The sequence below is a fragment of the Ovis aries genome, chromosome 2, assembly GCF_016772045.2.
Source record: "Ovis aries strain OAR_USU_Benz2616 breed Rambouillet chromosome 2, ARS-UI_Ramb_v3.0, whole genome shotgun sequence".
NCBI lineage: Eukaryota > Metazoa > Chordata > Mammalia > Artiodactyla > Bovidae > Ovis > Ovis aries.
Window position 1 is genome coordinate 192,850,712 of NC_056055.1, and position 18,611 is coordinate 192,869,322.

Here is an 18,611-nt window from a genome sequence, read left to right on the forward strand (position 1 = left end):
CCCAGGTTACTTTGGGCCACAGCTACCAGCTAAACCCTCTATCTTCTCTCCCCTCACTTCCAACCTGTCCTTCAGGCAAAGACACAGGACCTCACTCATGCATAGAGGTCCTGGACACTCTTACCCAACTGCCCCCAAACCTTTTTGCTACTCTGCTAAAAAACCCAGACCTCATACTATTTGTAGATGGCAGTTCAAAATGAGACCCTAACGGTTGTCGGGCCACTGTGTATGCAGTTGTGACCACCAATGACATCCTCGAGGCTTGCCTGCTACCGGAGGGAACCACCTCCCAAAAGGCAGAACTAATAACGCTCACTAGAGCCTTACACCTGGCAAAGGGAAAACAGGTTAACATCTATACTGACTTCAAATATGCCTTTTTGATTGCACATTCACATTCAGCTATTTAAAGAGAGCAGGGATTCCTCACCACCAAGGGATCACCCATCTCTAATGCCCCCCTAATTGCCAAGCTCCTGGAGGCCATCTCACAGCCCACCCAGGTAGCCATCCTACACTGCAAAGGACATCAGACGACTCACAACATGGTTTCCCTAGGCAACAATAAGGCTGACCAGGTGGCCAAACAGATAGCCTTACAACAGGGACCTCTGCCTATACTATTTCTCAGGACCTCCCTTACACCTAACTACTCAAAGGCCAAAATGGAGGCCCTCCTCTTACAGGAGGGCGCTCTGAAACACCCCTCAGGATGGATCATGTTCCACAACAAACTAGTCCTACCCAAAAAACAGGCAATGTCCACTATCACCCAGATCCATGACTCTTTACACATTGGGCCCCATGCACTCTTGACCTTCCCTAGCCCTCTCTTTTCCCCATTACATCTCCGACCTACCATTCAGGCAGTCCATCATTGCTGCCTAATCTGTGCCAAGACCTCTCCTCAAGGAGGACTCAGGCCACCACAAGAAACTCACCAGTTGAGGGGACACCTGCTGGGACAGGATTGGCAGATAGACTTTACTCACATGCCTAGACATCAGACCTTCCGGTATATGCTGGTCTGTGTTGACACTTTTTCTGGATGGGTAGAAGCATTCCCCACTGCCTGGGAGACAGCCGATACCATCGCCAACACTCTCTTAACACACCTCATTCCACCGTTCCGGCTCCCCAACTCCATCCAGTCTGATAATGGGCCTGCCTTTGTTTCTCAAATTACTCAGCAAATAGGCAAGGCTTTAAACATTTCTTGACACTTACATGTCCCATACAGACCTCAGTCATCAGGCAAGGTAGAACAGGCTAACGGCATCCTCAAGGCTCATCTGACCAGGTTAACGGCAGAACTTTGTCTCTCCTGGGTCAATCTCCTGCCAATAGCCCTGACCCACATAAGGACAACTCCTCATGCTAAGACGGGTTTGACATCTTTTGAACTGCTGTACGGTAGGCCGTATCTGCTGATTAACCTTCCGGATCCCCCAACCCATCTTCTGGGGACTTACTTGCCCTATTTCACCCTCCTGAGGTCCCTACTTAGAGAACACGCTGACCATGTCCTCCCTCAACCTATCAGAGATCACGCCCAGGTGATCCCGTCCCCCGCTTTGGCATCAGGAGATCAGGTTCTCCTAAAGACACTGACGCCTCAACCCCTGCAGCCCTGGTGGACTGGGCCTTTCACGGTGGTCCTCACCACCCTACAGCAGCCAAACTGTGGGGACACAAGCCATGATATCACATCACATGGCTCAAACGGGCTCCACTACACAGCCTGCCTTCTCCCAAACCCCTGGAGACTTACACCTCTAAAATCTTGGGACCTACCAAGATCTCCATTACTAAGACACCCTTGCCTCCCACCAGTGAGTGACACGCCCCGTCCAATGCTTGTCTGGCCTCGTCCGCTGTGGCTGTTGCCAATCACAACTCTGGCCATCCTCTTCGCCATTGGACTGGCTGTCACGGCCTCCCAGGACTGGCCGCTCACACTTCGACTTTAACTGGCCCTTGCTTACCTTATTATCCATTCGCTACTCCTGGGGTGCTATTCCTTTGGGGCAGCCTGACCTGGCCATATGTCTCTCATTCTAGCCTGCCTCAAAGACTTTATCCTGACTCTATTACAGGACCTTTGGCTGGCTACCCCGATTATTGACTGTGACTTTCTTTCAGGCAATTTCTGAACTACACTTACAGGGGACCTTCCTCCTTTTTACAGAATCTCAAATTGACTTCTTCTTTTTTATCACTCTCCTTCTAATATCATAGCTAAACATGTTCTTGCCACTATTCCTCCTGGCCATGATAACACGGGCAGAACAACCTACACCCTGCCCCTGGGGCTGCACCGAACGAGACCGCTGGGGAACTGGGTTCACAGCTTACACTTGTGTCCACCGAGACTGTTATGCCTTACCTGCCCAGCCGTGCTCCCATGGAGGTAAATGGTATTGGATGGCCAAGAGCCTTGGGATTGCCAAATCAAGCTCAGCCTCTAACTGCTATAAAGCTGGGGGCAAAGATCTCTGTTTTACCATGCAAACTCACTACAGAATGAGACAGGAAAGGGGCCCAAGATCAGAGGCGAGAACAAATCCAACATAAGGTCCAACACGACCTCATAAAGCTGACAACTGAAGCCTCTGATCCACACCATGAGCCCAAAAAACTCCTAGACCAGGTTCATCAGGTGCTCAAACCCCTGGATTTTTCATCTCAAATTTTCACCAGCCTCAGTGACACCTATCAGACCCTCACTGAATCCTCACCAAACCTCTCACATTGGCTCTGTCTCCCCTTGAGACCCCGACTGTTCCTTGCCCAACCGATCCCCCGGAAATGGATAGAGGCCCAAAATCTCATGAGCAATGCCACTGAAGTAACCTTGCCAATGGGGCCCTTGACCACTGAGATACTGTATCTCCCAGCCAATGCCTCTTGTTTTCTGGCCAATGGCACCTCATTAGCCTGTGACAGTTCCAGATGAGACCCTCTATCCCCAAACCCTCCAGTATGCAGAAAATATTTTTTCTTTGTAATCAAACTACCTTATTACGATGCTTCCTGCCTAAGTGGACTCAGCCTTGCACCCCAGTCTTCCTTACTCCCTACCTGACCATTCTGATACCGCAGGCAACGGAAGACCAGATCCAACCAACCCACCACCACCGAAGGGCATTGGCTGCAGCTCCCCTGCTCCTCGGGGGAAGTTTATTCACGGCCTTAGGACCAGGGGCGGGAGGATTGGGATCAGCCATGCACTTCTACTATATGCTGTCCGCAGACCTCAGTCGAGACCTGGACAAGGTGGCAAATTCCCTAATGGCGTTACAAACCCAGATAACCTCTCTGGCAGCAGTGGCTCTCCAAAATCGAAGGGCCCTAGACCTGCTAACGGCTGAAAAAGGGGAAACCTGTCAGTTCTTAAGGGAAGACTATTGTTTTTTTCGTTAATGCCTCGGGGATAGTCCAAAACAAGGTCTGTGAGCTGAGAGAGAGCATCAGATTTAGGCAGGCCGAGTCAGACAGTTTCAATTTCTTGGGATGGTGGACGTCGTCTTGGGCAAAATGGCTTCTCCTGCTTCTTGGACCCCCCACAGCCTTGCTCCTCATCCTGTTGATAGGACCTTGTATTTTTCAGATCATCCTCCAGAAGGTCAGGGAGCTGACCCAGACGGCTACTGGACAGATGTTGATGATGGCCGCATACTCCAGACTCCCGTCCAGAGACCCTGAGGCCCCCTAAAGGTCACCAGGATCCAGCTATGACCTCAGCCCCAGCAATGCCCCAGTTCAGCAGGAAGTAGCCAGAAGTGATAACGGCACCCCTTATCCTATCGAAAGAGTCAGAATGTAGGGCCAGACCCCGGGGCCATGATGGGTCACCCCTCTTCTCTCCTGCTGGCGGGGGAAGTCCCTAACAGAAGGAGCCTCCCACATCCCAGGGACCAACGACAGCACACTTCACCAGCTAAAGCTGCCCCACCCCAGCCACGTAGAAGGACCTGCCAGCCCACGACGCCTCGGCCTGGCAACCTATCCGAACCCCCATCCACTAACCGTACCTTTATTGGGCGATCTATCCTGACGCATATAAACCACTCCCCAGCACAGTCCAGGCACGGACTTCCTCGACCTGCCTCATTTGGGTCTGGGAACCCCACCCAGGAGCGCTTCCCCATTAAAGCCTGTTAGACATTCTTTTGGTATCCTGGTCATCTTTTATCTAACACTAAAGAATGCTCAAACCACTGGACAATTGCGCTTATCTCCCATGCTAGTAAGGTCATATTTAAAATTTTGCATGTTAGGCTTCAGCATTATGTGAACCAAGGACTTCCAGACATCCAAGCTGGGTTTAGAAAAGGAAAAGGAACCAAAGATCAAATCGCTAACATTCGCTGGATCATAGAGAAAGCTAGGGAATTCCGGAAAAACATCTACCTCTGTTTTATCGACTATGCTGAAGCCTTTGACTATGTGGATCATAACAAACAATAGAAAGTCCTTAAAGAGATGGGAATACCAGACCATCTTACCTGTCCCCTAGAAATCTGGTCAAGAAAAAACAGTTAGAACCCTGTATGGAACAACTGATTGGTTCAGGATAGAGAAAGGAGTACGACAGAGCTGTCTGTTGTCCCCCTGTTTATTTATTTAAACTGTATGCTGAGTACATCATGAGAAATGCCAGGCTGGATGAATTGCAAGCTGGAATCAAGATAGACGGGATAAACATCAACAACCTGAGATAATGCAGTTGATACTACTCTAATGGCAGAAAGTGAACAGGAACTAAAGAACCTCTTGATGTGGGTGCAGGAGGAGAGTGAAAAAGCTGGCTTAAAACTAAATATTAAAAAATCTTTTTTTTTTTTTAACATCACGGCATCTGACTCCATTACTTCATGGCAAATAGAAGGGGAAAATGTGGAAGTAGTGATGGATTTCCTCTTCTTGGGCTCTAAAATCACTGAGGATGGTGACTGCAGCCATGAAATCAGAAGACAATTGCTTCTTGGCAGGAAAGCTATGACAAACCTAGACAGTATGTTTAAAAGCAGAGACATCACTCTGCCAACAAAGGTCTGTATAGTCAAGGCTATGGTCTTCCCAGTGGTCACATACGGTTGTGAGAGCTGGACCATAAAGAAGGCAGAGCGCCAAAGAACTGGTGCCTTTCAACTGTGGTGCTGGAGAAGACTCCTGAAAATTCCTTGGACAGTAAGGAGATCAAAACAATCAATCTTAGGGGAAATCAAGCCTGAATATTCACTAGAAGGACTGATGCTGAAGCTGAAACTCCAGTATTTTGGTCACCTGATGTGAACAGCCAACTCATTGGAAAAGTTCCTGCTGCTGGGAAAGATTGAAGGCAGAAGGAGAAGAGGACATCAGAGGATGAGAAGGTTGGATGGCATCACTGATGCAATGGACATGAACTTGGGCAAACTTCAAGAGATGATGAGGGACAGGGAGGCCTGGTATGCTGTAGTCCATGGGGTTGCAAAGAGTCGGGCAAGACAGGGTGACTGAACAACAACAGCATCACTTGTTCCAAATAATAAAACGTGAGATAAAATGATGGATGTCACTTCAGGTAGAAGTGTTAAGAAGAAGTAAGCAATTTACCACATTTCTTTCCATCTGTATCAGTTACAAAATAATTCATGCCAGGAGGGAGGCTCCATTAGCCTGGGATCCTGGGTGTATATGAAGAGGGAGACCCTGCCAACTTTCATGAAAGGAGCACTGAATTCCTGTTGTGTGAGGGAAGTCACTGAGACATGGGAGCTTGTCTGTTAATGCAGCATGACCTAGCCACACACATACAACACACACTCCTACCAATCCCTATACTCCTAAAAATCCCTATATACACTCTTAATAACCACACAGACACATTCCTAAGCCCCACAATACTCCTATAACCACACACACACACACACACACACACACCTCTACAACCCAAAACACACTCCTGTAACCAATAGACACACACTCCTACGATCCCACAGAAACACATTTTTACAATCCCACATATTCTTCCATAACCCCACAGACACACATTCTTGTAGCCCACAGACACACACTCCTACAACCCCACACGCACTCCTATATCACAGTGAAACACACTCCTACAACCCCACACACACTCCTGTAAACCCCACACACAATTCCTACAACCCCATAAATGTTCTTATAATCACACAGACACACACTCCTACAAGCCCACACACACTCCAGTAACCCCACAGACACACACTCCTACAACCTCACAAATGCTCCTATAACCACAAACACTCCTACAACCTCACTCGAGGATCTGTTTCTCTACTCACATTTCTAACATCATATGTCTATTCTAGGTTTTCCACATCAATTATTTCTCCCATTCTCAGGAGTCACATACTCGGCACCCTACAACTTAATTCATCTCTGGCACTAACTCCCTACAGTTAACACAGACCTTGCAGGTTAAGTTTCCTCCACTTCAGACCCCTCCCATCACAGATGCCAATCACAAGCAGTGGGCCCCCAGATCACCCACACTTCTGACTTGGCTACACAGTGTGATTTCTTATGTCCCCCTCCTCAGGTTTGACAACTTGCTATAACAGCTTACAGAACTCAAGGAAACATTTTCCTTACTGTTACCTGGTTATTATATAAGATACAAATGAACAGCTAGGTGAAGAAGTACCCAGAGTGAGGACCAGAAGAGTCCCAAGCACAGGTGAATCTGGCCCCATGGAGTTTGGGCCACCCTCCAAGTATGTGGATTTCTTCACCAACTCAGAAGCATTACAAAGCACATTGTTTCAGGGTTTTAAGGAGGTTCCATTACACAGGTATGATTGATTAAGTCATTGGGCATTGGTGATCAATTCCAGCCCATCCCTTCTTTCCCCTCCCTGGAAGTTAAGGAGTGATACTGAAAATTCTAACCGTCTAATCACATGGTTGTTTTCCTTGGCCATCAGCCCCCACCTTCCAATGGTCATTGTATCAGCATAACCTCAGACTATGCCTTAAAGTAGATAAATATAGCATAGGATGACCCAGAGCTGCCTACAATGCTGGCCTCTGGCTACCTGTGGTTGAAATTCTGCTCTGTGTACATGGACTTGTCTAGAACTGCCTCCCATGTGCATGTCAGGACTGCCCAACAAGGCCTCGGGGACAGATATGTGGCTTTTGCAGATATATGCTCCACCAGACAGTTACACTGTAGTCTGGAGATGGCTGTGCGCACAAGCAGCCTCTTTTTCCAGTAGCAGAGTCCAGCACATCCCCTGGACCCTACAATTCATCTGATTCCCCAACGTGCCATTTCTTTTGATGGCACAGGGATGCAGACAAAATATGTTCCCAATTAGTTGTTTCTTTTGCTAATTTGACATCTATTCCCCCTCTGATAGCCTTGTGCAGTTGCTTTTCCAATCACTTTAAATCTTGCCACCTCATTAAGAAGAGGCCCAATGTTCCCAGTGGGAACTTGATCTGGTTTGAGGAGCACATCAGGGCAAAAGATGCAGGGCTAGCATACCACTGTCATCACCCTCCCTGCCAGCTAAGAGGCCTGGGAGCCAGTCCCTGAGCCCACACTGGGCTAACACTTCAAAATAAAGGGGAGGGAAGGGCCTCCCAGCCCTCTCTTCATGTAGCAAATGTGGTGGTGCTTTGAGCCCTGCTTGTCACACACATTGGTTTCCCTGTTCTCTGGGGTGACTGGCACTAGAGATTATAATGACCTTACAGAATCCACAGAATCATGGTTTATGGTCCCACAGACACTAGCTACAGGGGTGTGCAGTAACTGTGGCCAAGAAGAGGGTGAGTGAAAAAAAACATTAATCCCATTAAACTTGTGTGGGTTTCTTCTGGGAGGATGGTTGAGACCAACCAGCATGAGTCTGGAAGCAGATGTCATGAGCTAAGCACCTCACAGGGGCATCAGTGTCATTGATTCATTAGCTCCTCTGCTGCTCACAGCACCTCCTTTACAGATGAGAAAACAGAAACTCAGAGAGGCAGGCTTCATGCGCAGGCCCTGGCAGGGGATATACAAAAAACTCCCACATACACTCTTTCTGTGATGGTTAATGTGATGTGTGAGCTTGGCTGGGCCATGCAGTGCCTGGATATGTAATCAAACATTATTCTGGGTATTTCCATCGGGGCATTTTTGTATGAGATTAACATTTAAATCAACAGACTGAGTAAAACAGATTGCCCTCCCTGATGTGGGTGGGCCTCATCTGATCAGTTGAAGACATAAATAAAATAAAAGTCTGACCTCCCCACAGTTAGGATAGAAGGCTTCCTGCCTGAAGATTTTCAACTGCCTCATCAGTTCTTCCTGGGTCTTCCAGCCTTTATCTGAACTGGGACATCAGTTCTACAGAGTTTGGACTCGCCAACCTCCATAATCACATGAGCCAATTCCTTGCAGTAAACAAACAAACAAACAAACAAACAAAAAGGTATATGTGTATATATGTTCTATTGGTTCCCAGTAGTCTCTAGATCTGCAGGCGGGGCCCTCTTAGGCTGGAAGGGTGTCTATGCACCACTCTCCAGTCCTGAGCACCTACATGTGAGCACCATTCCAGCTCTTTCTCATGGGAGAGGTCCACCTCCTGAGACTGACCCCAAAGCACCTTTCTTCCGGAGTAGCTTAGAGTCCAGCTGAGTTTTATCTTCATGGTCCCTCCCATGTGCACAAGGAGTGAGGGTCCCAGCATTACCCTGCATGATAAGATTTTAATGGAGAGAGCCAGGTCTGTGCTAAACTGGGAAGGACTATGTACGTGTGGTACATGTGTGGGGTATGTGCATATGCATGTGATGGGTATGTGCATATGTGTGTGTGTTTGAATGTGTGGAGTATGCATGTACGTGTGTTGGTATGAATGTGTGTGTGTATGCATGTGTGCAGGTGTGTGCATAAGCCTGTGGGAATGTGTACATGCATTTGTGAAACGTGTGTTGTGGGGGCTGTGTATGTGTGTGTTTGCTTTCGGAGCTATACAGGGTGGGCTCCCTTAGATGAGGAGATAGTTTCTCTTCATCACTGCTTCCTGGAAACCACAGAATCAAAACAAGGAAGGAAGGGTAACAGCAGGCATCTGCAGACATACCTGCACAATGAAGGAGAGGCTTTTCTTCTTGGAACCACTATTTATTAGCTGTGTTGCTTTGGGCAAGTTACCTAGGCTCTCTGAGCCTCTCTTTTCTCATCTGTAAAATGTGATAAGCACACAGACCACCCAGGGTGATTCTAAGAACTAATAAGATACCGGATGTGAAGTACCTGGGCTGTGCCCAGCAGAGGACTCAGTTCCCAAGGGGACCAGCCTTGAACTCGTGGCCCACCAGGAAAGGGGGAGTTAAAGAAACACCCAACCATCTTCCCACGCAGAGAGGGGGAACAAGAAATGTGACCCTAAGGGAAATATTCCACAAGAAAGTGAGATGGCCCTGCAAGCCTGTGCTCGGTGCTGGGAGACTGTAAATGCAGTGTTATTATGTAAAGCACATAAGTGATTTTCAGTGTAATTAAGATGGATGGCTCTAATAATTCTGCAGGGCTCAATTCCAGGCTGCATTACCAGGCACTTACAAGGAGTTTTTGTATGTTTTGCTTCAGTGAGCACTGGGGCCCATTAAAGGAATGCAAGGAAGGTGGAGTTCTGAAGCCCACTGCCCTGCGCCAAAGCCAGTGGAGGAGCCTTAGCGCAAAACCCCAAAGAAAATCTGTCCCACGAAGTCATCCTCGCCCCTTACCTGTGCAGAAGCTGTTTTTCATTCTCCCTGTGACTTAGCGCTTCAACACTGACATGACTTTTTATTGGATTGACGTCATCGTATCCCCCTGGGAAGAGAGGAGAGCTCACAGAAGAAGAAACTGAGGTCTCAAGAGAAAAGTATCCTGCTCGGCCTAACCCTCCTGGATGAGTAGGATCTCTTAAAGATGTTGTGGGGCCATGTACAGAGCCAGGCTCAGGATGGGCGGGGCTCAGATGGCCTCACCTCACAGAAGCTCACTGTGGCCCTCACAGGTCTCTCACCCTCTCTGAGACTGGCTTTCTGCATGTATGGGATTAGGAGGATCACAACTCCTGGCACAAGCTCACTCATGCAGTATACCCCATGTATGGGGCATACACACAGACCTCCTCCCTCCTCCTGTCTCAGCTGCCCTCAGCCTGAGCCAGGGCACCTGCCAGTGACTAATGTCATCGGTTGCTCCCAAACGTTTCCTCTTTGGGAAATTTCCTGAGGATAGGACAATTTTCTAGTCTGTAGCTTTGTGTGGGTTTAAACACTTCCTTCAATCTTTGGATAATAAAGATTAACAAGATGGAAAAATAAAGCTATTCACCGAAAGCATGGATCTGGGAGTCAGACAGAGCTGAGATTTCATCTGCTGTTCCATCATTCTGCCTGCAAGAGTGATTCAGACCCAGTGCACATCACTTCGGCTGGTATGGTGAGCACCCTTGCTGGTCTTCGAGCATTGCCATTTCTCTCCTGAGAAGGTTTTTGGCAGGAGTGCTCTTATCAGCCACTTTATAAAGTGACCACATCTTTGAGGTTGGAAGAGGCCATATGACTAGATGTGGCCATGATTCATTAATGCTTCCTGCTGGAGCCTGTAAGTACCCACACAAGAACCCCTACACACACACACAGACACACACACACACAGACACTCCTCTCTCTTTGGTGTCCAGGCCTGAAATATCTAGGATAGCGGCTCCCCACCTGCCTGATATCTGAGTGGCTTTGATGAGCAGTACCGGCCAGCACATATGGATATGTAATATAAAGGACAACTAAGCCTTTGAGGTTCTTTTTAGGCCACTGAGAGGTGGGTGTATGTGACCAGGACCTGACCCTGCCTATCTGGACAATTACTGCACTGTATGGATTACATGTGATCATTTGCCTAAAGCACCTGGCTCACAACAGATGCTGAAATGATAACTGTGTCTCCTTGAAGCTTGAAATTAAAAGGACAAAGCCTCTCCTTCCATGGCAGGGAAGTCCATGTTCCCAGTATAAAGGACACACACTCATGCTACTGAGATGCAAGCGACGGGGAGCAGATTGTTCCCAATAAAGCTTCTGTGGTTAGAAGGGCTGTGAGAATATGCCAGTTGCAGATGCTGGCTGCAGGTGCCGAGAGGGGAGGATAAGAAGAAATGGCAAAGAGCAAGTGCGGCACATCACGGCACCAACCATGGGACTCCCAGAGCAGTGTGGTCTTGCTCACTGCTTTTCAGAACTTTGAATCAGAAAACAAACCCCAAAGCTCTGCAGAATCCCAGGATGCTGCTGCGGAGAGAAGGTGAAGAGTGAGGAGGGAGAGCTGACTCTAAAGGGTGGAGTGAGCACAGGACCTGGTAGGTGGCCAAATGTATTCCCAGTGCTCAGTGCCCAGTGAGGGCGGGCTGAGCCATCCAAGTAGCCCCTAGTGTGCCCTCTGCCTGGCTGCTGAGCCAGTGATCCAGACCTCACAAAAACAGCCTGTCCTATTGAGCATCCTCTTGCATCGCGACCCTGTGTTCCACATTCCACATCCGCTACTGTCCACTCTTTACCTCCCCAGCAATGCAAAACGTCCCATGGGACTGATTAGCCCCTCCCAGGCATGGAGGAAGGCTCTTGATCCTATCATCCCTCTGGAGCACCAAGCACGGCCCTCAGCAAGCCACAGCACACAATAAATGACACTTTTGCCGATGTACAAGAAAGGTCACGCTATGCATGACACAGGAGGAAGCTGGGAAAGCTCTTCTGGAAGCCAGGAGGTAAGGCTTCTCCTCCATCATGAGGCTTCTCCTTGGACACCAGTGAAGTCTCCACCAGCATCCCACCCACAAAAGCCCAACCACTCACAGCCTGCAGTGCTAAGTAGGTTGCATTGGCTCTGACCCTGCAAACATGAGTGCTTGAATGACTGATTCCTAGATGCAAATGTCAACAGCATTCAGCTATTGATCTGTGCTGCCTAGCCCTTAGATAAGAAGTACCAGTACATGCAGCATGTACATGCATTCATACATAAGATGTATGTGTTGGTGCCCCATGTGCCAGCCATGTGGCTATGCAACTCTCAACAGAAGGAAACCCCAAAGCACTGCTCTCCTGTAGCTCATATTATCTGATGATGCTAAAAGGCTCCCTTGAGGATACCTGGCATGCTGGTCTCCAGGAGGAGGACTCCCATGGATCATGCATATCTAAAGGGATCTATGCTTTGAGCACAATGTCCGGTACACAGTACACACTGCATAACACTTCAGTTCAGTCACTCAGTCATGTCCAACTCTTTGCAACCCGATGGACTGCAGCATGCCAGGTTTCCCCATCCATCACTGACTCCCAGAGATTGCTCAAATGCATGTCCAGAAAATAAAATCTGTCACTGTTTCCATTGTTTCCCCATCTATTTACCATGAAGTGATGGGACCGGATGCCATGATCTTTGTTTTTTGAATATTGGGTTTTAAGCCAACTTTTTCACTTTCCTCTTTCACCTTCATCAAGAGGCTCTGTAGTTCTTCTTCACTTTCTGCCATAAGGGTGGTGTCATCTGTGTATCTAAAGTTATTGGTATTTCTCCTGGCAATCTTGATTCCAGTTTGTGCTTTATCCAGCCCAGCATTTCACATGATGTACTCTGTATATAAGCCAAATAAGCAAGGTGACAATATACAGCCTTGATGTACTCCTTTCATTATTTGGCAACTGGGTCTTGCTTTATCCAGGGCCTTCCTAAGAGAAGGGAAATAACAAGATAAATTGAGTACCTACATTATGAATTTGAGTACCTATACTTAACGCACATATTCACAAAACTCCCAGCAGGTGATGTTATAATTATTCTCATTTTAAAGATGAAGAAACTGAGGCTCAGAGACATGAAGAAATTGACCTGAGATCATAGAATTAGAAAATTCCAAAGCAAGATTGAAAATCAGTATCCAGCTCAGCAGAGATTGCATGTACATTTAGTCCCCCACAGATTCATTTCCATAAGGAGGGTATGTCATGCTGAATCCAGGCTGCCTCTCCACCCCATTTCCACTACTTCTTGGATGGTGGTGGTAGATGACAATGACAAAAGCATCATTCACCTGGAGGCCTAAGACCCTTTGTGTGGCTGATGGGGTTTGTGTAATCAGACTCCACTTGAAGACCCGAAGCTTCATGCACAAATTCCCAGCACTGGGGGCTCACAGGCAGGAACAGGCCCCACCACTTTGGTTTCCTGCTCTGACTGAAGCCTCTAATCCTACTTTGCAAAGCCCTCAGCCATGTGCATCATTGGATCATAGGGAAGAATCCCTCCCCTATTGACGAGCAAGTCTGTGCATTCTGCTCTTTGTGTAGAGCCTGTGTTCCCAGTACCTCTTGTGCATAAAAGGACACAGGCCAGGGGATGTCTCTCTGCTCCAGGAGCCTTAACTAGGAAGACTTGAGTGGCCAGGGTACAGAATCATCCAGGGATGTCTTCACTCACAATTTGGTATCTGAGCTGACACGACCCAGAAAGTGGATTCATCTGGCACTTTCCACCAGGGCACCCACAGATGACTTCTTCATATGCTGTGGGCTTCTCCCAGCCTGGTGATTGTGTTTCAAGTAGGACCAATCCAAGTAAAAGAGTGAGCTTTCCAGTAGAACCACCAAAAGCTGTGTGGCCCTTTGTGAAACTAGCCCAGGAAGTCACAAAGAATCACTTCTAATGTATTCCATCCATGACAAGCAAGTCACTAAGTCCATCCAGACCAGATCAAAGGAAGAGATAGCCCCATCAGTGGTTTTGGTGAGGGAGTGGCCAGTTCCCATTGCCCAAGAGTCTATGGATAGGAGATACAGTCCTGCCTTCTTTGGAAAAATGCCCTGGAAAAGAGGAAGTGTGATAAGTAAGATTCAGGGACTGAACACATTCTGGCAGAGAAGGATGTCAGTCAGTCTGGGCAGGAGGCCCCCTTGGTCCTTCAGAGATGTCCAGTGTCCAGGCAGTGATACATGCTCCCTACTTCAGGTGTAATTACCACAGCCCCAGGTAGCCAGCTCACCAGAGAAGAGATGCTCTAGTCCCCAGCCTAGCCAAAGGCCCTGGTCTGTCCCAAGCAAACAACAAAACCTGAGGGACATCCCAGGGTAGGGTGGATGCGTCCCATGCTTGTTTCTTTTTCTGTCCTCCAGGGGAAACAAATGCTCCATTTGGGAACTGGAGCTTGTTTCATCAAGACAACCATTGACCAGTATAAAGGCAGCCATCCTCTCTCTCTCTGTCACATCAACCTCAGAGTTCAGACCTGTTTCCATGACTTCTGGGAAGGTCGCTCACTTTTGCAAAGAACATCAGGAGAAGGAATGTACCAGATGGAACTAAGAAGGGAGATGAGCAAGCTTGCTTCAAGGGCTGCTGCACATCTCCATCAGGAGGGAGTAACTGATAGTAGAATCACCCCAGAGCTTTAGGACATTCTGCTTTGGACTTGAAGCTGAATGATAGAAGCCATTCTCCCTTCTTCTGCAGGGTAATGGTTGGAGTCCAGGATCTCATAAGGGCACTTTTAGAGCATCCAAAATGGGGAAGAAGAAGCTGAGACCAAGGTGTTTGGGGAGTGGCATTGTGGGGGTGAGTCGCCTCCACAGAGGGGAGAAGAGACATCTCCAGTCAGCTGCATGAACTGTGCTCAGAGGACTGCCCAAACCTCTGACAGCAAGAGAGATAAGACCTTGCAAAAAGGAAATGACCTGAAGAAATGTTATTACTACTGTGACCCTATATTTCAAACCAGGCTGGTAATGTCTAAGAGGAACACAGGCTATACTAGGTTTTAATATTTAAAATCAACAACAGAAAACTATATCACAATTTGGCATGTAACTAATTACCTATTGAAAAACACAAACATGGCCATCACAGGGATCAGAGGATGTGGAAATACTGTGGGACAGAGAAACCTGAGTAGTCTTCATGGAGGCAAGGTCACCCACCAAATGAAAAACTCAAGAGATGGGAGTGTGGGGTAATATGCTCTGGTCTGAAAGGCACAGGTCTAAACCTGAAACCTCACCAGGTTCCACTCTGGGTCTCATCTCACTCCTCTTAGGAGGAACAAATAGGCTACATAGAGTCCTGTTTAGGGCCATGCCTGTACATAGCTCTGCATGATGCTCTAGACACAGTAAGGAGGTGGCCAGGAGCTCTTTGTCTTGCAGACCTTCTGGCCATGGCCCCTGACTATGGACAGAACTTCTCTGTCCAGCAGCAGGGTTGGGTGGAAGAGTGCCCTAGAGATGTCTGACCTTGCCTCCTTGAATACTGAAGGCTTCAGCCTTTCCCAGAAGAAGCATTTCACTTTAAATTCCTCCCAATTCCAGTCAAAATTCTTTTGATGATCATTAAAATTACATGAGTGGCTTCATGCAACTTTAATGTTCTCTACCAACAAATTCTACAAGAGAAATCCCCCCAGGCATCCCCATTGATCATTTTAAGTAGATACAACAAAGCATTTCAAGACATGACTTTTAACCGGAAAGAAAATGAAATGAATATTTCATTTATGATGGGTCATCTGGTGAGGAATTTTTTCTAATTTTTTCATTAAAAAATCAAACAGCTAAATCTAACCTCTTGTAAAGATACTAACCAAGAAGATACTAACCTCTTAGATTTATCAAATATTCTTTCAATCAAGGTTCCTTGTAACAAGTGGACAGAATTTACAAGTCAATAGCCTCTAAGACAGTTTTGCTAACCAAGTGAGTTGATTTGGTCATGTACTTTGCAAAGATAGATGCTCTTGTAATGTTCTACTTGTCCCTAGATCTGGCACTGCTACTACTCTAAAATCTCCACAACTCAGCAACAAGGAATCAAAAGTTTCTGTCTGGAATTTGAGAACCTCTCAGAAGAGTCCAAGAGACCCCAGAAGTTTTACATAAAGCCTGGATCTGGGTTAATTCAAGCCAAAATGTTAATTAGTATTAATGACTTTATGTGCTGTTGTTGGACAATAAAGAATCTGGCTGGCCTTTGTCCTTGGTTTGTGGGAGGTAGCCTTTAAATCTTATCTGAGTGATAAGAGTGTCTTTGCTACTTAGGGTGGACTTATTGCTGACTTTAGAATGAGATGATTCAGGATAGGGGCTGGCCAGTCAGAAAGACAAACCACATGTTTAGAGGGTTGGGACTCTGGGCCATATGAGATCAGCCTGGCCTCCAGAGAGGGCAGATGGAGATTGAGTTCAATCATGTCAGCAACATGCCTACATAAGGAAACCCCAAAACACTCTAGACTCTGAGGCTTGGGTGAACTTCCTGGTTAGTGATACATATCAATGTACCAGGACGGCTCATCCTGAGGACACAGAAGCTTCAAGTTGGGCTTTTCCTTATGTGTCTCTCCATTTGGCTGCTTGCTAAGTCATTTCAGTCGTGTCCGACTTTATACGAGCCCATGGACTAGCCCGCCATGCTCCTCTGTCCTTGGGATTTTCCAGGCCAGGACACTGGAGTGGATTGCCATGCCCTCCTCAAGGGGATCATCCCAACCCAGATATCAAACCCACCTCTCTTATGTCTCCTGCATTGGCAGGCAGGTTCTTACCACTAGCACCACCTGGGCAGCCCGCTCTTGGTAATAAAACTGTAATCGTAAGTATAGCACTTTTCTGAGTTTTGTAAACTTTTCTAGTGGATTATCAAAGCTCAGGTGGTAATGGAAACCCCCATATTTGTAGTTAACTGGTCAGATGTGAGGGTGACCTGGCAGCCTCGCCTCCTCCCTGCACACAAAGTCCCCCTCCCCCACCACTGTCTGAAGCAAGAGTAATGAAGGACAGTGCCCTAACCTGTGAAGTGCGCAGTAACTCTGGGCAGTTAGCATCAGGACTGCTTTGCAGTTGTGCCTCCAACTAAGTTACATTCACATTATAGGGTTCTGGAGAGACAAAATATCCTAACCCAAATTGGTGACTAATTGTGTGAAGAGGAGTATTGGTGACACAGGGTAGATGGTTGGGGTTTACAGGTGAGGTAATAATGTTGAAAATTGAGCCTCTTTACATTGGTGCCAAATCAAATCCCAGAGACAGAATTATGGATGAAGTAGAAAAAATAGCTTTATTGCTTTGCTAGGCAAAAGTGAATACAGTGGGCTTCTGCTCTTAAGACTGTAGTCTCCTAATCCAAGGATTTGGTGATGATGCCAAAAGCTCAGCTTCTCTGTTCAGTAAAGTTCAGTTCAGTTGCTCTGTCGTGTCTGACTCTTTGCCACCCACTGGACTGCAGCATGCCAGGCCTCCCTGTCCATCATCAACTCCCAGAGTTTACTCAAATTCATGTCCATTGAGTCAGTGATGCCATCCAAACATCTCATCCTCTGTCATCCCCTTCTCTTCCCACCTTCAATCTTTCCCAGCATCAGAGTCTTTCAAATTAGTCAGCTTTTCCCATCAGGTGGCCAAATATTGGAGTTTCAGCTTCAATATCAGTTCTTCCAATGAATATTCAGGACTGGTTTCCTTTAGGGTGGACTGGTTGGATCTCCTTGAAGTCCAAGGGACTCTCAAGAGTCTTCTCCAACACCAGTTCAAAACCATTAATTCTTTGGTGCTCAGCTTTCTTTATAGTCCAACTCTCACATCCATACATGACCACTGGAAAACCATAGCTTTGACCTTTGTTGGCAAATTAATGTCTGTGCTTTTTAATATGCTTTCTAGGTTGGTCATAACATTTCTTCCAAGGAGTAACTGTCTTTTAATTTCATGGATGCAGTCACCATCTGCAGTGATTTTGGAGCCCAAAAAAAACAAAGTCTGTCACTGTTGCCACTGTTTCTCCATCTATTTGCCATGAAGTGATGGGGAATGGATGCCATGATGTTTGTTTTCTGAATGTTGAGCTTTAAGCCAACTTTTTCACTCTCCTCTTTCACTTTCATCAAGAAGCTCTTTAGTTCTTCTTCACTTTCTGCCATAAGGGTGGTGTCATCTGCATATCTGAGGTTCTTGATATTTCTCCCAGCAATCTTGAATCCAGCTTGTGTTTCTTCCAGTCCAGCATTTTTCATGATGTACTCTGCATATAAGTTAAATAAGCATGGTGACAATACACAGCCTTGACGTACTTCTTTTCCTATTTGGAACCAGTCTGTTGTTCCATGTCCAGTTCTAACTGTTACTTCCTTTCCTGCATACAGATTTCTCAGGAGGCAGGTGGCCTGGTATTCCCATCTCTTTCAGAATTTTCCACAGTTTATTGTGATCCACACAGTCAAAGGCTTTTGCATAGTCAATAAAGCAGAAATAGATGTTTTACTGGAACTCTTTTGCTTTTTATGGGTAATGGCAATTTGATCTCTAGTTCCTCTGCCTTTTCTAAAACCAGCTTGAACATCTGGAAGTTCATGGTTCACGTATTGGTGAAGCCTGGCTTGGAGAATTTTGAGCATTATTTACTAGCATGTGAGATGAGTGCAATTGTGCAGTAGTTTGAGCATTCTTTGGCATTGCCTTTCTTTGGGACTAGAATGAAAATTGAGCTTTTCCAGTCCTGTGACCACTGCTGAGTTTTCCAAATTTGCTGACATATTGAG